At 43.1% G+C, this 19847-nt stretch overlaps 1 protein-coding gene and 1 long non-coding RNA gene across 2 annotated transcripts in view; both read right to left on the reverse strand.

The window, feature by feature from the left end:
• Atrnl1 (attractin like 1) overlaps positions 1-19847 on the reverse strand; it is a 582942-nt gene that overhangs the window by 35403 nt on the left and 527692 nt on the right. The gene's annotated exons all lie outside the window — the stretch shown is intronic.
• On the reverse strand, positions 11320-14290 carry LOC131905089 (uncharacterized). Its single transcript, XR_009377853.1, has 2 exons — positions 14189-14290; positions 11320-11715 (listed from the first exon to the last, which is right to left on the reverse strand). It is a non-coding gene; the product is annotated as an uncharacterized LOC131905089 (long non-coding RNA).

The following is a 19847-nucleotide window of genomic DNA, read 5'->3' on the forward strand; positions in this document are numbered from 1 at the left end:
GCTGGCTTGAAGACTAACCGTGGTCCTGTCCCACACCTGACTTCCTTTCCAGGCACTCCTCTTTCCCTGGCCTCCACAGGCACTGGAACACCCTGGTCAGAGCTCTCTCTGACTGCTCTGCGTCTACCCTGCCTCCATCACAGTATCCCAGGCTCTGCTCTGGCACATCTCATCTCAGTGTCTGCTTGGGGAAGAACCAGAGCTGAAACACCAGGGAATGTCAGCAGGAAAGGATTTTTAAAGACTCAGAGTTCACATGGAATGTTTATTGGGACCTGGCAACCATTTACATGTCCCCCCCTCTTCCATCTTTCACCTCCAAGTTCTCTTGAGAACTACCACACAGTACTAAACAGGGAAAAAAAATTAAAAGCACTCTCACTGTGAGAAGAAAAATAAAGATGATTCTTTAGGGAACTCTGACCGTAGCAATAAAGGTTGAATTGGACCCCAACATAAAAGGCTACTAAAGTGTAAAGGAGAGAAAGGTTCAGTCACTGCGTTTGTGGACACATGCGGAGAGCATGCTCAACTGGGCACACATGTACGGAGGGTGATGTGGGGATTGCATACCTTATCATTTTTAGGCAGGGTCTCTCACTGAATTCAGTGTTTGGTGCTTTAGCTGGTTCCCTGCCGAGGAAACCCCACACGAGCAGGAAGACTCATGTCTGCCTTACACATCTGAACCTCAGCAGCAGTGGACGTGGTTGGTGGGGTTGGCAGAAGGCCATGCTCACCCCCAGCTATTCTGTTACCCAGTTATTTTTGTCCATTGACCCTGCAGGACTGGGGTTACATGTATATGACCATTCTCGGCTCGTATGTGGGCACTGGGCTCAGTACTCAGGTTCTGCCATTTGTACACCAAGCATTTCCCATGGACACAACTTCCCAGTTCTTCAGTCATTTTTTTAAACTTAGAAAAGGAACCTTGAAGATAAGCTGGGCAAGGAAGCTCCTGGGATGTAGAAGCAGGAGGAGAGTCTAGGGTTCAAGGTCACTGACAGATCCAGAGCCAGTCCCAAGCCAAATTGGGCTATATGACATAGTCTTAAAAATGAAAATGAACAAATGAATGAATGAATGAAATCAAAAGAAGAAACTCTGGGTAATGGATTTTTTTGGTGTTGGTGTTTAATTTGCTTCCAAAGAAGGTTGCAAGTAATATTCTGAGATGAAGGATTCGTCATAGTTAAGAAAGGAAGCAATTAGAACAGGAAAGTATCGCAGAAGCCTTTTCCAGGTCAGTATGAATAGCAACAGCATTTCAGAGAGAGTGCTAACCCATCATGGGGGGGGGGGGAGGGAGAGACTGGGAGGCGGCAAAGAATGCTACTGAGCTCGGATTTTTGCAGCTAAATGAAAAGTCTGGGCCAAGGAGATGGAGGGCAGATGGAGAGATGCCAAAGAGAGGGCCGCTCTGTCTTTGAAGTGCATTTTGAAAGGCTAGAAACCAAATTTGAACTTGATGCCTACCAGATGTAAAACGCATGCATCAATACTAAAGCCAAGCAAACAGATGAAAACCGCACAGGTCCTGATAGATAGCATCCTGAACTGGTCACACTGTCAACAGGTGACCCTCAGGTGACTACCCCAAGACTGAAACGGTAAAGGACAGCCTCCCCCGATTTGTGCCACATTACGCAGGACTAAACTATAAAACGTTCACACGGTGCCAGAGCACCAGCAGGACTGTGGATGGGAGCGCTGCTCAGGTCAGAAGCCCTGTGCAGACGCATCAAATGGAAGCCTGACACTGTCAGCCCGAGTCCCTCAACTCCGAGCTCCTGTGTACAGTTTTGCAGGTAACCAATTTCTTCCTCTCACCTCTGCCTTCAGGAGCTGGTCTCCAAGGACCGCACTTCAGGAAAGACCTGTCAAATCCCCTGGTTGCTTTTCATTACCGAATTCTCTCTGTGAGTTGTGTCATCCGTGTTAAAATAGCAAATTCACATTCAATTGATTTCTGAAGGAAGAAACTGCCTCAGATTATCCCTTGATTTCCTCCAATATACAAACAAGCAGAAAGTGGTGTGCGTGTGTATGTGTGTGTGTGTGTGGCAGGGCACAGTGTGTGGCAGGGCATTTGAGACTTGAACTGTTTGCTTTTTGTGTAGCTTTTCTAGAGAAAACCATGGAGCTGTTCATCTGAACCCCACTGCTCACTTCCTGTTACTCCACTTCCTGGCGATGGCTTCACTCATCTCTATACAAGCATTTCCCTTCCCTAGTGTTAATGGAAGTTACTCTGGTGTATCAAAGGGAGAAGAGGCTCTTTTGTCTTTTTAATTGGTCCTATAAAACAATAAATGAACACACTATGCAAGTTCTATCTAGAAATAAATTTTGGCTTTCCATACTATGTTTCTTTTAAAAAAATATTGTTTAAAAGGAATATAATATGTTGTTTCCTCATTGGACACTAGCTAGGAACTAGACCCATAAAAAAATACATCAAGATTAAAGGGATAATAGGTAATTTTGTTCTTTAGTGGGAAGCGGCTGCTGAGTGTCTGCACAACTCCAGCAGAATACAAAGCACAGAGAGCCTATGCCAATGAAGCAATTGTAACCGCAATTTAATGGAGGACAAGAAAGCAATTAACAGTGTAAAGTCACTGATGCAAGGATAGACCTCGAGATTGGAATCTTATTAAAACAAAGGCTGGGACAACTTGATTATAATGAGTTAAGTTGAAAGAGCTCCAAACAGTCTCGGCGTGCAGATGTGGGGAAGAAAACATAATTCACCCATTATTACACTTCGGGCTCCAGAAGGTGCGGGTGGCATTGGGATTTTTTTTTTTTTAAATGGAGGGAGTTTTAAACCAAATGAGCTGACTGCTGGCAGGCCTGGGGAGGGTTGAGGTGATCAGTGAAGGACCTTCTCTTGTTACTATCTGGTCAGTGACCAATCAAAGTCTGACGGGTTTTCTTCCCCCAGCACTGCCTGTCACTCCTTACCTCTGTTTTTTGTTTGTTTGTTTCTTGTTTTGTTTTGTTTTATACCAACATGACTAAGAATGTTTCACAGCCCAGTGTAAAAATGTGCTCTGGTTTGTGATAAACTGAACAGTAATCAGACTCGATCCTTCCTAATTCAGTATCTTAAGGTAAGAAAATTACACAAGAAACAGCGAGGAATAGAGCAGGGGACAGTGGTTAAAATGACAACAAAATCTGACACCCCTCCCTCCAGAACAAACTAACAAAACAAAAACCACAGCCCCCAAACCTGCCAGGCTTACGCACCAGTCACCATTGTGATTTACGGACTCCCTTAAACTGGTACACACACATCTTTCTAAGGGAGGTTTTTCCTGACCCTGAAATGCTCCCCCATCAGCACATCTCTTTCATTACTCCTCAGGGAGAAACCTGGTGCCAGGGAAACTCCCAGGATCCACAAGGACGACCCCAGCCAGGACTCTTAGCAAGTGGAGAGGGTGCCTTCTCCTGTAATCAGATTGGTGACTACCCTAATTGTCACCAGAGAGCCTTTACCCAGTAACTGATGGAAGCAGATGCAGAGATCCACAGCCAAGCACTGTGCTGAGCTCAGGGCGTGGGGGGAACCCTGTTGAAGAGAAGGAGGAAGAATTATAGAAGCCAGGGAGGTCAAGGTCATCACAAGGGAACGGACAGAAACAACTAACCTGGGCTCATAGGAGCTCACAGACACTGGACGGACAGCTAAGGAGCCTGCAAGGGACCGACCTAGGCCCTCTACATATGTGACAGTTGAGTAGCTTGGTCTACTTGTGGGACTCCTAGAAGCGGGAGTGGGGTCTGTTCCCGATCCTTTGGCAGGCTTTTGGGAACTTATTCCTCATACTGGGTTGCCTTACCCAGGACTTAATACGAGGGGAGGAGCTTGGTCCTGCCTCAACTTGATATGCCATGCTTTGTTGACACCCAGGGGAGGCCTGCCCCTTTCTGAACAGAAACAGAGGAGGAGTGGATTTTTGGGGAGATGGCAGAGGGGAGGTGGGGGGAAGGAATGGGAGAAGAGGGAGGAGAAATTGCAGTTGGGATGTAAAATAAATGAATAAATTTAATTAATAAAAAAATGAAGTAGTCTTTATTTTTCAAAGCAGAAGTTAAATAAATTTTTCAGTCAAATACACACTATATTTTAAATCATGATATACTTGAGTAAGGCTCAATTTCCTTCTATTTGGAAGACTAATTTTATATTTTACAAGCCATTTAATAAACCATGGATGCATGTCTTATGGATTAAGATGTATTTGCTTCTATTTTTAATGGAACTGTTTCACATGTCCATGTGAGATAAAATGTTGTATTAAATTTAAAAAAATATGACCTAATGAGATAGGAGGTTTTTTTTTCCCCCACAAAAACGTGACAAAATATCAATGACTTGGCTGTGAAGACGATGATGTCACCCACCTACTGTTCAGTAGCTCATGTCTCTGCCATGATCGTACAATGGGAAGCTGACTGCTGCCAGTTAGGTCTGCCTGCATGTAGTATACATGTATGTATGCATGCCTGCTGTGTGTGTGAGTACATGTGTGTAGGAGTGTGAGGTTGATATGGGGTATCTTCTTCCATTATTCTGACTTTATCTGAGGCAGTCTCTCAGTGAACCCTGATCTCCCTGATCTCAGCCAATCTAGTCAATCAGCTTCTTATCGAAATTCTCTGTCTCTGCCTCCCTGGTGTTGGGATTGAGGTGGTCGTCACACCTGCCTGCATTTATGTGGGCACTGTGTACCGAACTCATGCATCAGACATTATATCCACCAGCACTATCTCCTTTACTGGAATTTTCTGTAGCTCTAATTTGCATTTCATTGATTAATGAAAGCGACTACCATTTATGTTTACTGACTGGTGAGATTTTCTCTGGTGAGATGTCTGTTCAATCTCTTGAATGGGTTTAAATCCCAACTTACTGCTGAATGGCTGAGCAAGTCACCTGTCCTCCCTGCCTCGGTGTCATCCAGGAGATGGGGCGCTGTTATCAGGGCTACTGTGAAATTGAGTGCATTGGGGTATGTGAAGTGTTTAGTACAGGAGCTAACCTATCCTAAGTGTTAAAAACTATAGAGGCTACAGGCATACACCTTTAAAATGGTTTTTATCTTTTCATACTTTTTAAACTGTTTTTTAAAAGATTCATTCATTTATTAATTAATTATACAGTATATAATCTGCCTGCATATAGTCCTGCATGCCCAGAAGAGGGCACTAGATCTCATTACAGATGGTTGTGAGCCACCATGTGGTTGCTGGGAATTGAACTCAGGATCTCTGAAAGAGCAGCCAGTGCTCTTAACCTCTGAGCCATCTCTCCAGCCCCATACTTTTAAACTTTTAATGAAGTCTTTTGGCGAACAGAAATTCTCCACTTTGATGCAGCTGAGCAACTTGTTTTCACGGTTTGAAATTGATTCAAAAGAAACCTCTTCCTCCAAAGTCCTTAAAGTCATCTGCAGACGACAGCCTTCGGAACGTCTTGTATTCCCTTTCATAATGAAATTTCCAATCCATGTGGCGTTACTTCTGGGTTACGATGAGAGGTGGGGGCTCAGTTTCAGTTTATTTCCCCACGGACGAACAGACTCTGAGGGCCAGTTACTGGAAAACACACCTCTGCCTGGCTTGTCTACAATGTCAACTTGGTCACGAATTATTTCTAGACATTCTGCCTTTTAAAACTGGATCATACACCAGCCTGTGCCAACATCACTCCATCAATTCAGTTCGCCTTCACTTCACATGCATGTTAAGACCAGATATTTCCTCTGCTGAGAGGGAAACGCCTTCTGATGAGAGTTTTTCTGTAGCACCCTGTGTTGTCTCTTCCCTCTGTCTTAGCCTCACTTCTGTGTAAAATACCCTGAGGAAAGCAACTGAGGGGACAAAGTGCTCGTGTTGGCCACAGTTCCGATAACAAGTCACATCACACCCAGTTAAGAGCGGAGACAATGAATGCACACACGCAGCCAACTGACTACCCAGTCCAGGACCCTAAGGAATGACACCACCCACAGAGTTACCATTACACAGTCCCCCCAAAAAAGTCCACCTCATCCAGATGATCACTCACTGAGACTCTGTCCAGGTGATTTTAGATCTTGTCATGTCGATAATTAAAACAAATAATCACCAATCATTTAAAAATAATGTCTTTTAAAAAAGTATTTATTACATAAATACAGAAAAGAAGGAATATGTGGTGGTATTTTATTGTACTGAAATGTGATTTTAATTGTATGTTAATAAATAAAGTTGCCCAGGGGTCAGAGCTATTAGAGCCATAGCAAGAGCATGGCGGTGGTGGCGCACGCCTTTAATCCCAGCACTTGGTAGACAGAGCTAGGTAGATCTCTGTGTGTTCAAGGATACAGCCAACATTGGAGACACACGTCTTTAATCTCAATACCATAGAGGACCTGGAGGGCTGTACATAAAGGCGGTGACAAGGCTGTCACGTGTTTGGGTTTACAACCAATGAGAAGGCAGAACAGCTAGACTATATAAAGACATACACACAGGAAGTAGGCCCTTTTTTTCCAGAGAGCTCTCTTGGCTGAAGCAGGAAGGGTAAGGCTCTTAGCTCTGACCTCTTGGCTTTCTTCTCTGAATCAGCTCTGTGTTTCTTATTTAATAAGACGGTTGGTTATATCTACATCTGGCGCCCAACGTTTGTGTTACGAATTCACGAAAAAGCCTCTTGCCTTTGGACTTGTGGGCCCCAGCTCTGGCCCGAGTTACACTCAGCCGGTTGTGGTGGCACGCCGGTAGGATTTACTGAAGGAGGCAGAGGCAGGAGGGTCCCGAGTTTGAGGCCAGCCTAGGAGGCTTGGGAGAAGCTTCAGCCCAGACCAAGCCACAAACAGCAGTGGGACCATGGAGCCAGTGGTTACTGCTCCACGTTGCCAGCTCCTTCTCATCGTGTTGGTGACTGTGGTGATGTTGCTACCTGGGACAAAGGGTTTACTGCTGCTGGTTCAAAGAAGAATTGTCAGGACCATCGTGTTACAAGAAAGCATCGGCAAAGGTCAGTTTGGAAAAGTTTGGCAAGACAAATGGTGGGGAGAAACTGCTGTGAAGATTTTCTGTTCTAGGGAAGAGTGTTCATGGTTCCGAGAGACAGACATTTATCATACTGTGATTGCTCCAAACCACAGAGGAGGCAAAAAAAAAAAAAAAAAAAATCTGCAGAGAACTATGACCACGCCTAACAGTGACTTTGAAATCTTCAAAAAGACGACAGGACTCCACAAAGATGATTCTACATGGACTATGGTAAAGCCATTAAGCCTATTAACACCATGGAAAAATCGACTTGGGACTACAAACTAGTCAGGACAATTTCGAGATGACTAGCTGAGATGATCCAGCCTGACAGACTACTCGAGCAAGGACTTGTGACAAGCCCTGAACTTTCCTACTATACAGAGACTGGACAAATGATACAGGATTTGACAATTAACCTAAATTTTTTCTTTTCAAGATTCTCTAAAGATATCTTCACCCCTAGAAAGCAAAAAGAAAAAGAGAATATAGGTATGAGATAGATCATCAAATCTACTCTGAGAAAAAAGATAAAGAAATAATAGGATAAATAGGTAGATCACTGAATCTACACTAAAGAAAAAGGGGAAGATATAAAATGACAAAAGGTAGACTACTGAATCTATTATGAAAAGAAAAAAGAGAGAATATAGATATGATAAGATAAAAAGGGAGATTATGGAATCTACTTTTAAAAAGGAACTACTTGTTTTAAATAAGTAATGAAAAAATTTTGGTCTGAGTTTATCAGATGTTACTGGACTGGACATTGTTAATATATATAATGGAGTTTTTATCTGAATCTGTCAAATGTTAATGGACTAGACATCATTAATGTAATCTTGACTGTATATATTGTATATACTTATTGGATAGTTTTTCTTGTATTAGTTATAAGCCTTTTTAAATTTTAGACAAAAAGAGAGGAAATGTGGTATTGTGTTTCCCAAAATATTGTGTACCTTAATAAACTTATCTGGGGTCAGAGAACAGAAAAGTCACTAGTTAGGCAGTGGTAGCATACACCTTTAATCCTAGCATTCCAGAGGCAGAAATCCATGAGTTCAAGGATACAGACAGACGTGGTGACTCATCACGCCTTTTATCCCAGAAAGCGAGCCTTTAATCCCAGGGAGTGGTGGTAGAAAGCAGAAAGGTGTATAAGGCGTGGTGATCAGAAACTAGAAGCATTTGGCCTGGCTAAGCATTTGCCTAGTTAAGCATTTGGCTGGTTAAGCTTTCAGGCTTTGGAGCAACACAGTTCAGCTGAGATTCATTCTGGATGAGGACTCAGAGGCTTCCAGTCTGAGGAAACAGGACCAGCTGAGGAATTGGCAAGGTGAGATAGCTGTGGCTTGTTCTGTCTCTCTGACCATCCAGCATTTCACTCCAACAACTGGCCCCGGGTTTGATTTTATTAATAAGACTCTCTAAGATTCATGCTACAGGAATACTTAAATATTGTCCCAAGTCCCATGTCTCAAGGTACTCACTAGAGAAAGTTCTGCCTCTCTTCCAGTCTCCTCAAATCACATGCCAGTGTGTGGTATATCAACTTGCACTTTATATTTAAAGTGTACTTATATAGAAAGTTTCATAATAAGGGATTTATTAAGGCAACTCCACATAGTTAAAAGGGAGGGTTATTTTGGGGTAACTTACAACAAGTAAAAGGATAGATTATAGGATCCGGGAGAGGTGAGGTGCAGTCCAGCTGAGTTCTCTGGAGAACTCGGTCTACCATCCAACATCCAGGATTACCAGGAACCAAGAGAGCTGGCACATCCAGATCTTGGGTCTTACGGGCTCCCGTCTTGGCCCTGCCTCAGGGGCACACCATAGGTAGGCATGACGGTTACTGGAAGCCTCACTGGGGGTAGTACTTCCAGGTGAAAGCTGGAACAGCTACCCACTACAGTTTCATGTTAAACTTTGTTTTTCTGTTTACTATTCCTCTTTTACAAACATATTAGAAATGTTTCCATATATATTAAAATTGCCAAATTTTTAAGTTGTTACTTTTCCTAGTCTGCTTTGCAGCACTCAAAGAGCCAACAGTCCCAGGATTCACCACGTGCATGGCATGTCAGAGGTCAGGGGTCACCTGCTATGGACCTGTTTCACATCTTGTTTTGTTCCAGGACTCCTGAAACTTCTAGTGAAGATGGAGACAGATATAGAGAGAAGCGGAAACAGGTGATGGCGCCTAATGCTTCCTGATGCTCCATGACAAGCAATTGTCATTAATGGGTGCATACTGCTCCCACAGACTGTCACACATGAGTAAGGCATGGAATCCTTTCTTGGAGAGGGAAGGTAAGTGATGGGACAAAGAAATGTTCTGCTACAATGAGGGTCCTACAGATAACCCACACATCTGATTTTTTTAAGAACCTGGGTGTGCATCCTCCAGTTCCAATTTCTCTTCCAGGAAAATTGAAAATCTGGCAGCCTGGTTGAGCATTCCCTCACGGAAACATCGCTGTTGGTGAGAGCCGCTGCACCCTAGTGAAGATGAGCTTCCATCTACCACAGCCTTTGCTCCCTTTGCCTCACAAACCACTCATGTCCTCACTGACAGGCTCCGCGACCTATGCAGACATTTCAGCCTTTGCAGCTACCCAGACAGACTGCACGTCTGAGTAACATGTAAGATCTTTCTAACTTTTCATTGTTAAAAAAATTTTCCTTCATATGTCAGCATCTCTGAATGTGTGTTCAGATGCATTTAATTACAGAGAGGCCAGTAGATACAGCCCACATTTCAGTAAAAGTGTCAGAATGTCTCTTCAACAATGCATAGGCATGGTCATTCCTCAAACACAGCCAGCAATGGAGAGGACAAACTTACTCTGTCTTTTTCTAACGGGTCACCGATGTACCTCCACTGTCGTCATCTTTAAGTTAGTAGCAGCATCGAGCAGACGCTCATACCTACCTAGGCGTTTCTGGGTTCTTTCTAAGGCACATATGCTCATAAATGACATGCCTATCCACTTCCATTGCTTAGTTTCTTAGTGTCACATGTTTGACAAATTAATCAGGACTCTTTCTGCTGGGGATATTGACTCTGTTATATTAATAAACTCTACGGTTTGCCAAATATAGACTGTATCTGTCAGTGTGACAGTCACCAGCACTGGTCCTTTACTTTGTGAATCCTCCTAATGAAAAGTCTACAAAAATATTTACTCACATTGTTTTGTGCCTGTGTGCCCATTCGCAAAGGCACAGGTGCTTGTAGAGGCCAGAGGACAAGCTTGGGTCTTGTTCCTCAGGAACTGTCCATCGTATGTTTTGTTTATTTTGAAATGTAGTTTTATAACTACATTTTGCCCTTTCTTACTTCTTGAGACAGGATTTCTTGATGGCTTGGAGCTTGCTGATTGGTCTGGGCTGACTGGCCCCTGGGCCCCAGGATCTGCTGACTCTGCCTTCTCAGAGTTTGGAGTCTAAGTGCCACCACCACATCTGACTTGCTTATGTGGGTTCTAGACACTGGACTCAGGTCCCTGTGAGCACTTTATTTACTGAATCATCTTTACAGTGTATTTTATCTTGATCTAGTATACGTATGCATATCTTTTTATAATGTACTATTTGAGCCATTCAGAACTTAATTTAAACTGTGATTTCAAGTGGTATTTTTCGAACATCATTTAGCCAACGGTCTTCATACTATTTTGGAACAGTCATCCTTAGCCCATTTATTTATAGCCTTTATTATTGCACTAAATTACCATAATTATTTGTGCCTATTTCTGTACTCTTTACTGATTAATTTGTTCTGACTTCATGTTGTTTTAATTGCTATAGTTATATGGATTAATATCTAGAACAACTACTCTTTTCCCAATATTTTCCCATGATGTTCTTCCAGAACTTCAATAGACATTTTTATATTTTATTTTTTTAAGTGAACAGACAGCCATTCTTTCAAGGCCTCCTTCCTGCACCGCCTTTCCTAGGTTTTACGCTGTAGTCATACTTGTTTCAGAAAAGGCTGGCTCCTTTATGCTGTGAAGCAGTTTAATTAGCACAGGGAATTTTGTTTCTTCAAGGTTTAAGAGAATTCATCTGAAAAACCAGGGGCGCTTTTGGGTAGTATGTCTAAATGGCTTCTTAAGGTTTTCTTGTGATCATTGGTCAGTTTAAGGCTTCCAGTCGTAGGCCATGACTTCATTATTTAAAAGAACACTATACGCTGCATTACAATATGTAATCTACAATTAGGAAGACAGCACACATTGAACCCACAAGAGATAATTTTTAAAATATCCATTTTCTGAATGCTTTAGAGGAAATATAGGAATGGGGTTTGATGGCAATGACTGTAGGTGGTGGCAGTGTTTACAACCATCCGTTCTGCATTCCCACACACATCCTCTGGAATGTTTCCATTCCCCATTTGACCCACATCTTTTCCGACTCCATTCAGTCCTCAGCTCCTCTCCGCAGGCCTCTCTGTTCTTCTGCACACCAGTGCAGGATGCAGCAGGACACTGATCATAAACCAGGTGTTCTGATTTTTCTCAGTGTCTGTGCCCTTCACACGTCTGAACACAGAGTTTGAGTTTTACTCATCTTCATCTTCCTGTATGTAGTAGTTTAGATGTTCAGTAAGAGTTACTGAATGCACAGAGCAAGGCCGTGGCCTTCCTGGAAGAGGGGAAAGAAGCAGGCAGAAAAACTACTTTTTGGTGGGATTCCTTAGATGGAGGAGCCAGGCAAGGGAAGCAGGAAGTGGCTTTAGGTTCTTTTGGACCTTCCACAGAACTGGAAGCAACATGTTCACAGCAGAGAAGCAGAATGAGCACACATCATGTGCACTGGCCTCTGGACCCCTCACCTGGAATGAGCACTCATCATGTGCACTGGCAGCTGGACGGGCAGGCAGGGATATATAGCCCTAGAGAACACCGAACTGCATCACACAGCTCTGGATTTTCACTGCTGTCCCATGGGATAGGGAGAAGTGTCCCCTCAGTATCCACTAGGATGCTGTGCCGCCTCTTTACTCTGTGATCATGCACACTCCTGATTAGTTGTTCTAAAGCTTGATGGCAAAGATGCTTGCTTTCTCTCTCTCTCTCTCTCTCTCTCTCTCTCTCCCCCTCCTTCCCTCCCTCCCTCCCTTCCTTTCTTTCTTTTGAGAAATGGTCTTTGGAGGGGTCAAGGTAACATTAACAATGTAACAGCAGTTTAGAATAAGCAGCTTTTGATGAAATTGTGTTAATTACATAGCCCACTTCAGCACACTTCAGTTTTGGATGGTATTCTGGATCTCAGGCACTCAGTCATTTGGATTTCACTTAAGAAAACAAGTAGACTGGAATTATCACACAGTTTGTGAGTGAAGCCAGAGACAGGTCAGTGATTAGGAACCATCTAATGGACCTAGAGGTAGAGTAATTAACTAGCAGGAGATAAACTGAGAGCTCTTCTGTGGGCTCCACTTGCTTCTACACAGACTTACGAGGTTAATTCACACCACCAGAAGCAACAGTCACTATGTCCAGCTCCATATCAGCAGAAGTGGGTGTCTGTGGTAGTGCTTCCAAACCTGATACTGCCACCTTCATTGACCAGGTTATTAGCATCACAAAATGTATCTCAGGGACCCATGAGCTCACACTCCTAATTGAGAAGCTATTGACACTGATGGCCGGGCAGGGGGGGACAGGGTTCTCTAATCATGAGGCCACTGGTGAGGTGACCACACTTCAGTGCACAGGTGACAACCATGGATACATGGAAAGCACAAATTGGATTCTGTGGGTTACTAAAAAAAGACAAGAAAAGAAAAAGAGGACACAAAATTGGGAGATGGATACGGGATGAGTCAGAGGGAAAAAAGGGGGGTATGGTAAAAATGCAAAGCATGAAATATTTAACAAAATATCATATTTAAAAAGAATCTACCTAAACAACTATAACAACCCAACAATAGCCAACACTTTGGTAGCTTCTTCAAAATTCATTTTCCTTGGGAATTGTTCCTAGCATATTTATATCCTTCATTTTTGAGAAGTTATGATGAATAGTGATTTTACAGAACAGATACAGTTTCTTGGGTCCTGCCAATCTTACACACAATGAGCCTGTCTGTATACACATAACGAGCCTGTCTGTGTACACACACTGAACCTGTCTGTATGCACACACTGAACCTGTCTGTATACATGCACTGTGCCTGTCTGTGTACACACACTGAACCTGTCTGTATGCACACACTGAACCTGTCTGTATACATGCACTGTGCCTGTCTGTGTACACACACTGAACCTGTCTGTATACACACACTGTTCTTGTCTGTATACACGCACTGCACCTGTCTGTATACACACACTGTACCTGTCAATACACACACACTGAGCCTGTCTGTATACATACATTGAGCCTGTCTGTATACACACACTGTACCTGTCAATATACACACACTGAGCCTGTCTGTATACATGCACTGTGCCTGTCTGTGTACACACACTGAACCTGTCTGTATACACACAGTGTTCTTGTCTGTATACACGCACTGCACCTGTCTGTATACACACACTGTACCTGTCAATATATACACACTGAGCCTGTCTGTATACATGCACTGTGCCTGTCTGTGTACACACACTGAACTTGTCTGTATACACACACTGTTCTTGTCTGTATACACGCACTGCACCTGTCTGTGTACACACACTGAGCCTGTCTGTATACATACATTGAGCCTGTCTGTATACATACACTGAGCCTGTCTGTATACACACACTGAGCCTGTCTGTGTACACACACTGAGCCTGTCTGTATACACACACTGAGCCTGTCTGTATACATACACTGAGCCTGTCTGTATACACACACTGAGCCTGTCTGTGTACATACACTGAACCTGTCTGTATACACACATTGAGCCTGTCTGTATACACACACTGAACCTGTCTGTATACACACATTGAGCCTGTCTGTATACACACACTGAGACTTTCTGTAGCCAGTTTCCAAGTTGAATTTTTGTGGAGCTAAACAGAGAGTATTCTTAACTGGATATATAGTGATGGGACCAGTACGTATCTGAACTGAACTCATCATGATTTAGAAAATTGCAGCACAGTGCCAAAGCTGTACTTCAGTGACTGACCTGGTGCCTATAAAGAAAAAGTCTACCCGTGATTTCAGCCCCATGCCCCCGATTACTCTGTGGACAGCAGAATGACAACAACCCCTTCTAGGGCATCTTTACTCAAAAGTGATTCTGACTGAGACAACTGGTTCCAGAGCCAATGGACGAGGCTCTAGTATACAATAGAGCCTTCAGCTTCCTTGGTTACCAAAGTCTTAACCTTCTATTTCCCCTTTGTTTCCTCACCGTGTATGTGTGCGTCTGCTCACTCTGACTGTGTTACAACGCCCGAGGCAAGCTGCCCGGAAGGGGAAGGCTGGCTGGCCCACAGTTTGGGAGGTTTTAGTTCCCAGTTGGTTGCTCTGGGTCCTGTAGTGGAGTATGTCATGGTAGGGTAAATGGAGGAACAAGCTGCTTCCTTTTGGGGGCACAGAGAAGAAAGAGAAGAGGCTTGGGTACCAGTATCCTCCTCAAAGGCAAGCCCCAATAACCCAGCTCCCTCTCACTAGGCCTCACTGTAAAGGTTTCACCCCCCAGTGACAGCACAGGCTGAGGGCCAACACAGGCATTCTGGAAACAAACCCCAGCACTACGGAAACACAGACTCCTCCTAAACACTTCATTCATTATTGAAAATCAGTTGTATTTTCCATGGATTCATCTGTCTGCTTCCTTGACCTTCCAAGGTTCTTATTGGTCTCCACTACACCCACCATGCTCATTTGTGCACTCAGGAGGCACTGTGTGTTTGAAGAGGGGTCCCTAAGGGAGGCACATTTCATGCCAGTCACCTGCCTCCTTTGCAGGCCCTCGGCACCCAGCACTATCTCTGTGGCTAAGCCCCTCCCTCCCGAATGGCATGAATCTTGGGTTCTAGATGCAGGGCAACGGATTCTTCACAGGACTGTTCCTTAGAGCTTATGTTGATCCACCATGTGCTCAGCAAAACACAGAACTGTCCCACTGGATAACTTAGCCACCCCGTCAGAAGAAAAGTAAGATATGCAGGGTTAAAATACTTTATGATGGGCCGGGTGGTGGTGGTGCATGCCTTTAATCCCAGTACTCGGGAGGCAGAGCCAGGTGAATCTATGTGAGTTCGAGGCCAGCCTGGTCTACAGAGCGAGATCCAGGACAGGCACCAAAACTACACAGTGAAACCCTGTCTTGAAATATATATATATAAATTGAATATCCCCCAAACCATCTTTTCAGTATGCATCATTATTTCAGTTTCATAGACAGGTACTCCAGGGTTACATACATCCCTCAATGTTGCTCTTTATTCTGTATCATATATCCTCTTTAAAAGTCTTCACAAACACAAAATCCTCTACAATCACATGCTATCAAATTCTCTAACTTTTTCTTCTTCACTTTACCTGGTGGCTGAACGATTCACAGGATCAGTCTCCATGCCTTACACACACCTCTACCATTTCACATTTACTGCCCTGAAATCTAGCCTTTATGCTTATCCATAGATTGAAACTCTGTGTAGTTAACAATGCCTTCCGAGTTGCCGAGTCCACAGCCATTCATTTCTGTTCTTCGTCGCTCTGTTCTTGGAGCACTGGTACTCAGCAGAACATGCTCTTCAACTCCTATCCCAAGGTTCCACAACAAACATGTTCAGATAGAACTTACCAGCAAGTTTAAAATACACCCTGTCCTGATTGAGTTTTAAAGTATTAATATAACTTTAATATTAACAATTTATGAACTAACATTTTATTAGTCTGTAGACTATTTAATTATAACACTATGATGTAGGACAAATAAAATTAGTGTTATAACTTCAACACAGAGGTACAAACAGGCTTGAAAAATAAGTTAATGTCTCTTCTGTTCCCAGCTGTATCAATATTTTCTGATCAGGACTTCATTCAGTCTAAATCCATTGTGTGGGATGCATGCTATGACCTGCAGAAGGAGCCTAGGTGTCCTATAAGCCCCCAAACACATCCAGTAGAGTTTAAATGAAGCACTTGCTACAGCTACTTTCAAAGTGTCCATAGTCTGACACGATATAAATTATAAACACAAAACTTTGCAGCCACGAATTCATTATTCTTGGGGTAACAAGAAACGCAGTGTGATCAAAGCTTTTAAAGAGAGTTCCTGTACATATTGAAGTTATTGTTAGCTACACAGGACAGAAAATACACCACCATAGGTACAAATCACAAACCACAAGTTAAGGATTTTTTTTTTTAAGTTACCCTTCTAGAAACTGTAAACTGCCCTTTATTGGATGGAGTCTTTTACCCTGAAGGCTATCACATCCTTCAACGGGAAAGAGTAATTGACTATAATAAGTCTTGTTGCATGATTTTAGAATCAATGAATGGAGCAGGAAGGCCCCACAAACATCTGTAGACCTTCAGCAGACCCAGTGGACTCTTCTCCCATTCACATGATTCACCCTTGATTCCTGAGTAGCACAGAGTTGACTGTTTCTCTGCCCTGCATCTATCACTCCGTAAGTGTGCGTGCTTCTGCAGCACTCATCTGCAAAAAGCCCGGAGCTGAATTAATAATGTAACGTCCTATTTACACGGCACAATGTTGAGAATGTGCAAGGCTAGCTGGTCAATGTGACAGATGGAAAAGGAAGTACTCCGAACTCACCTAAGTTACATGGACCTAGGCTAGGCTAGTTCATTGTCAATTCCAAAGAACACCACTAGTACTACCCCCTTTTGGGTGAGATTTGAAAGCTTTTCTTCACTTAAGGAAACAAATTCCTATAAAGAAGAAATGAGTGACTGTCCACTGTTTGAAGATAAGATTTAAAATAAAAGAAATTGATGAATAAAAGCCTAATAAATGGGTCCAAGGCAGAGGGACGGCTGAGAGATGATTCAAAGAGTCATTTTGTATGTCACTCCACTGTTCCAAGCATGGAGAAACTTTGTCACATAATTTAACTCACTCCCCTGCCCATAGAGAGGATAATTATCTCCTTATTTATTTGCCAGAGTGCGCATTTCCAAAGAGAGAAACAAAGAAGTGTCTTTGTGGGTGAATTTCACTAGCTTAGGACTGGTGATGGCTGCTGGCCTTTTTCTGGAACACTGTCTACAGCACTCTGCGTCCTGACCTAACGTTCTCGTTTGCAAGTGTTCTCAATCCTAATTTCATTCATTAACCAACCACTTGGGCTCTGAACATGACGATGCTTTCCCACGGATTACAAGCTCTCATTTGCTGCTAAAGCAGTATGTTTAAAATCAGGGGATATTTTTATTTTTATCTGGGGAAGACAGAACAGATTTTGCAAAAGAAAATGCCCATTAATGCTGCAGCAGAAGGTGCCCTCAGCTGCCCACACACCTTGATTTGTACCTTTAAAGTCAAACAATGGTTTCTAAGGCATTTCATGAGTCCCACGTTAGCAACGGCACTAAAAGGTACCACCTGAGATAAAACAGAGTGACCGCCTCCAACTTGACAGCCATAACTCTAATATCCACACTGAATATTCTTCTCGTCAGAAACCTCCCTCAACACTAATTTGGCACAGAGGCAAACAGGCCATTGAGCAAACCTGTAAACTGAGGTGTCAGGCACTAAAAGGTGCCATTAAGCTGATAAAATACCTCTGCATAGAAGTAGGCATCATTATGGGGCTGTATTTCTTAGTACCTAAAGTTTATTAGCTCATTCTCCAAACCTGACAGTGTCCTTCATGAACTATCAAACATATCATAACACAAGCTATTAAAAGAAATAGAAAGTGTACGTTTCCCTAAACAATCTTCTTCTGTAGCAAGCAAACTGACTGAACTTGGAAACAAATAACACGAAATAATGGGTAGCAGCAATCTTCAAAAGATGACCCGAGAAAAAAAATCCTATTTTACAGGCACTGTGAGCACATAAAGACCCTTTCTGCACACCTCAACACAGATGGGATGAATACAGGTGATGAATGAGAGCAGTAGACTCCTAAGTGCTCAATCAAATGTCTTTGTGTTCAATAAATAGCTTTAAAAATTAACCATATTAGAGTTGGTGAAAAATGGGATCCTTCAACTTCGCTTTCTATACTTAATAGGCTCCACACTCTTAACATAGCACAGACTGTCACTCAGCTCCGTGTGCTTTGATGGTCCACCTCCCACAGGGATGGGTGCACAGAGGTAAACGGGTCTCTGGAAATTTGTATGGTTTTCCAGTAATAGGCACCTTCACAATTTAGCGCTTTGCCTATGTATAAAATTAAGCCCCAAACTAGCTTATTTGTACAAACATGGGTGAGTGTCTGTATCAAACAAACAGTAAGAGACTTAGTGGCCATTGTCTCAGCTGGAAAACAGCCTATGCTGTCCTTGCTTCACTCCCTCCACTCCCCAAAAAAATTGATCCAAAGTAACACTGATAAATTGGAGGAAACCATCTTGGCGTTAGAATGTTACTTAATAAGTACACATGATTTTTAGAATTTGGGTGTCATCTTAGCAAAATTCTCCAATGTGCTCTTCTGTGAAGTCTACTTTTGAAGGCTAAGTCAAGGAGATTACAATGGGTAGATTACTTAGTTCACTTTCATGTACTGATTCTCAGCACTGATAAATATACAGGTGTTTCATAAGCTGTAGCATGGAGCTGAGAGTTGGCACACAAGTTTTAGGGCAGACATTCTGAGCCTACATCCTAGGGCAGATAGCCAGGAGCCACGTGGTCCATGTCAAGATATATAGAGCACCGAGCTAAGAATGCCTACACTGCACAACTGTTGAGAGAGTTACCACGTAACAGCAGATGTAAAACATCCACACACTGTCTAGTACAGGGACATTTTTTCCTGAAACTTCTAATGTCACCTCAGCATAGAAAATCACGACATTACATAAGCTGACCTTCTGGTGGGTGAGCACATTGTTGATCACTGACTCAGTGCGGTGCCAATCTGTCAGCAGGATGAAAACTGCGATGGCTTAGGAAAGTCCTCTGCCAGTGCCATTCTGAACTGGCCTCTGTCCCTGTTTCCGCTTTATCCTCTGAATTCTGCAACCACCCATGCAAACAGCAGTATGAACTAATCGTCAGAGAGACCAGAGTTAAACACATCAGAGCAGTAGTGATGTTGTCAGACCTTGTTGCTGTGGACAAATACTTGACAGGAACAACCTAAGGGAAGAAGGGCTTGTTTTGGCTCATGGTTCCCGAGGTTCCAGTCCATAGTGGGACGGTCTGTGGTGAGGCAGAGTATCGCAGTGTAAGGGCAGAAATGCAGCTCACATGATTGCCACCAGGAAGCAGAAAGGCAGACTAGCAGTCACAACGATCTTTCTTCTTCTTGCCCCATCCTCTTTTTATTCTGCTCCTATCCTATTGGATAGTGCTGATCACACCCAGGAAAGGTCTCCTCCCTTTATCTAATCCTCTCGAGAAGTGTGCTTCCCTATCCTGTCATCACGCCATGCAGTCAAGTCCACGGGCCGACCATCGCTGTCTTTGTCCTACTCAAGAGTTTATCCTATGGTAGAGGTTTCTAGTTTACATACATATCTGATTCTGTGTATATCCTGAGCCCATGGAAAGATGATCCTTCACTATGTCGCTAATTTAGAAGGTACCACAGGATTGCTTCCAATCAATGGAAGGTCAAAATAAGCATCATGCCACTTTTGGAACTGAATGTCTAAGAGATAGTGACACATCATTCTGC

Source organism: Peromyscus eremicus, chromosome 1 (genome assembly GCF_949786415.1).
Source record: "Peromyscus eremicus chromosome 1, PerEre_H2_v1, whole genome shotgun sequence".
Classification (NCBI taxonomy): Eukaryota; Metazoa; Chordata; class Mammalia; order Rodentia; family Cricetidae; genus Peromyscus; species Peromyscus eremicus.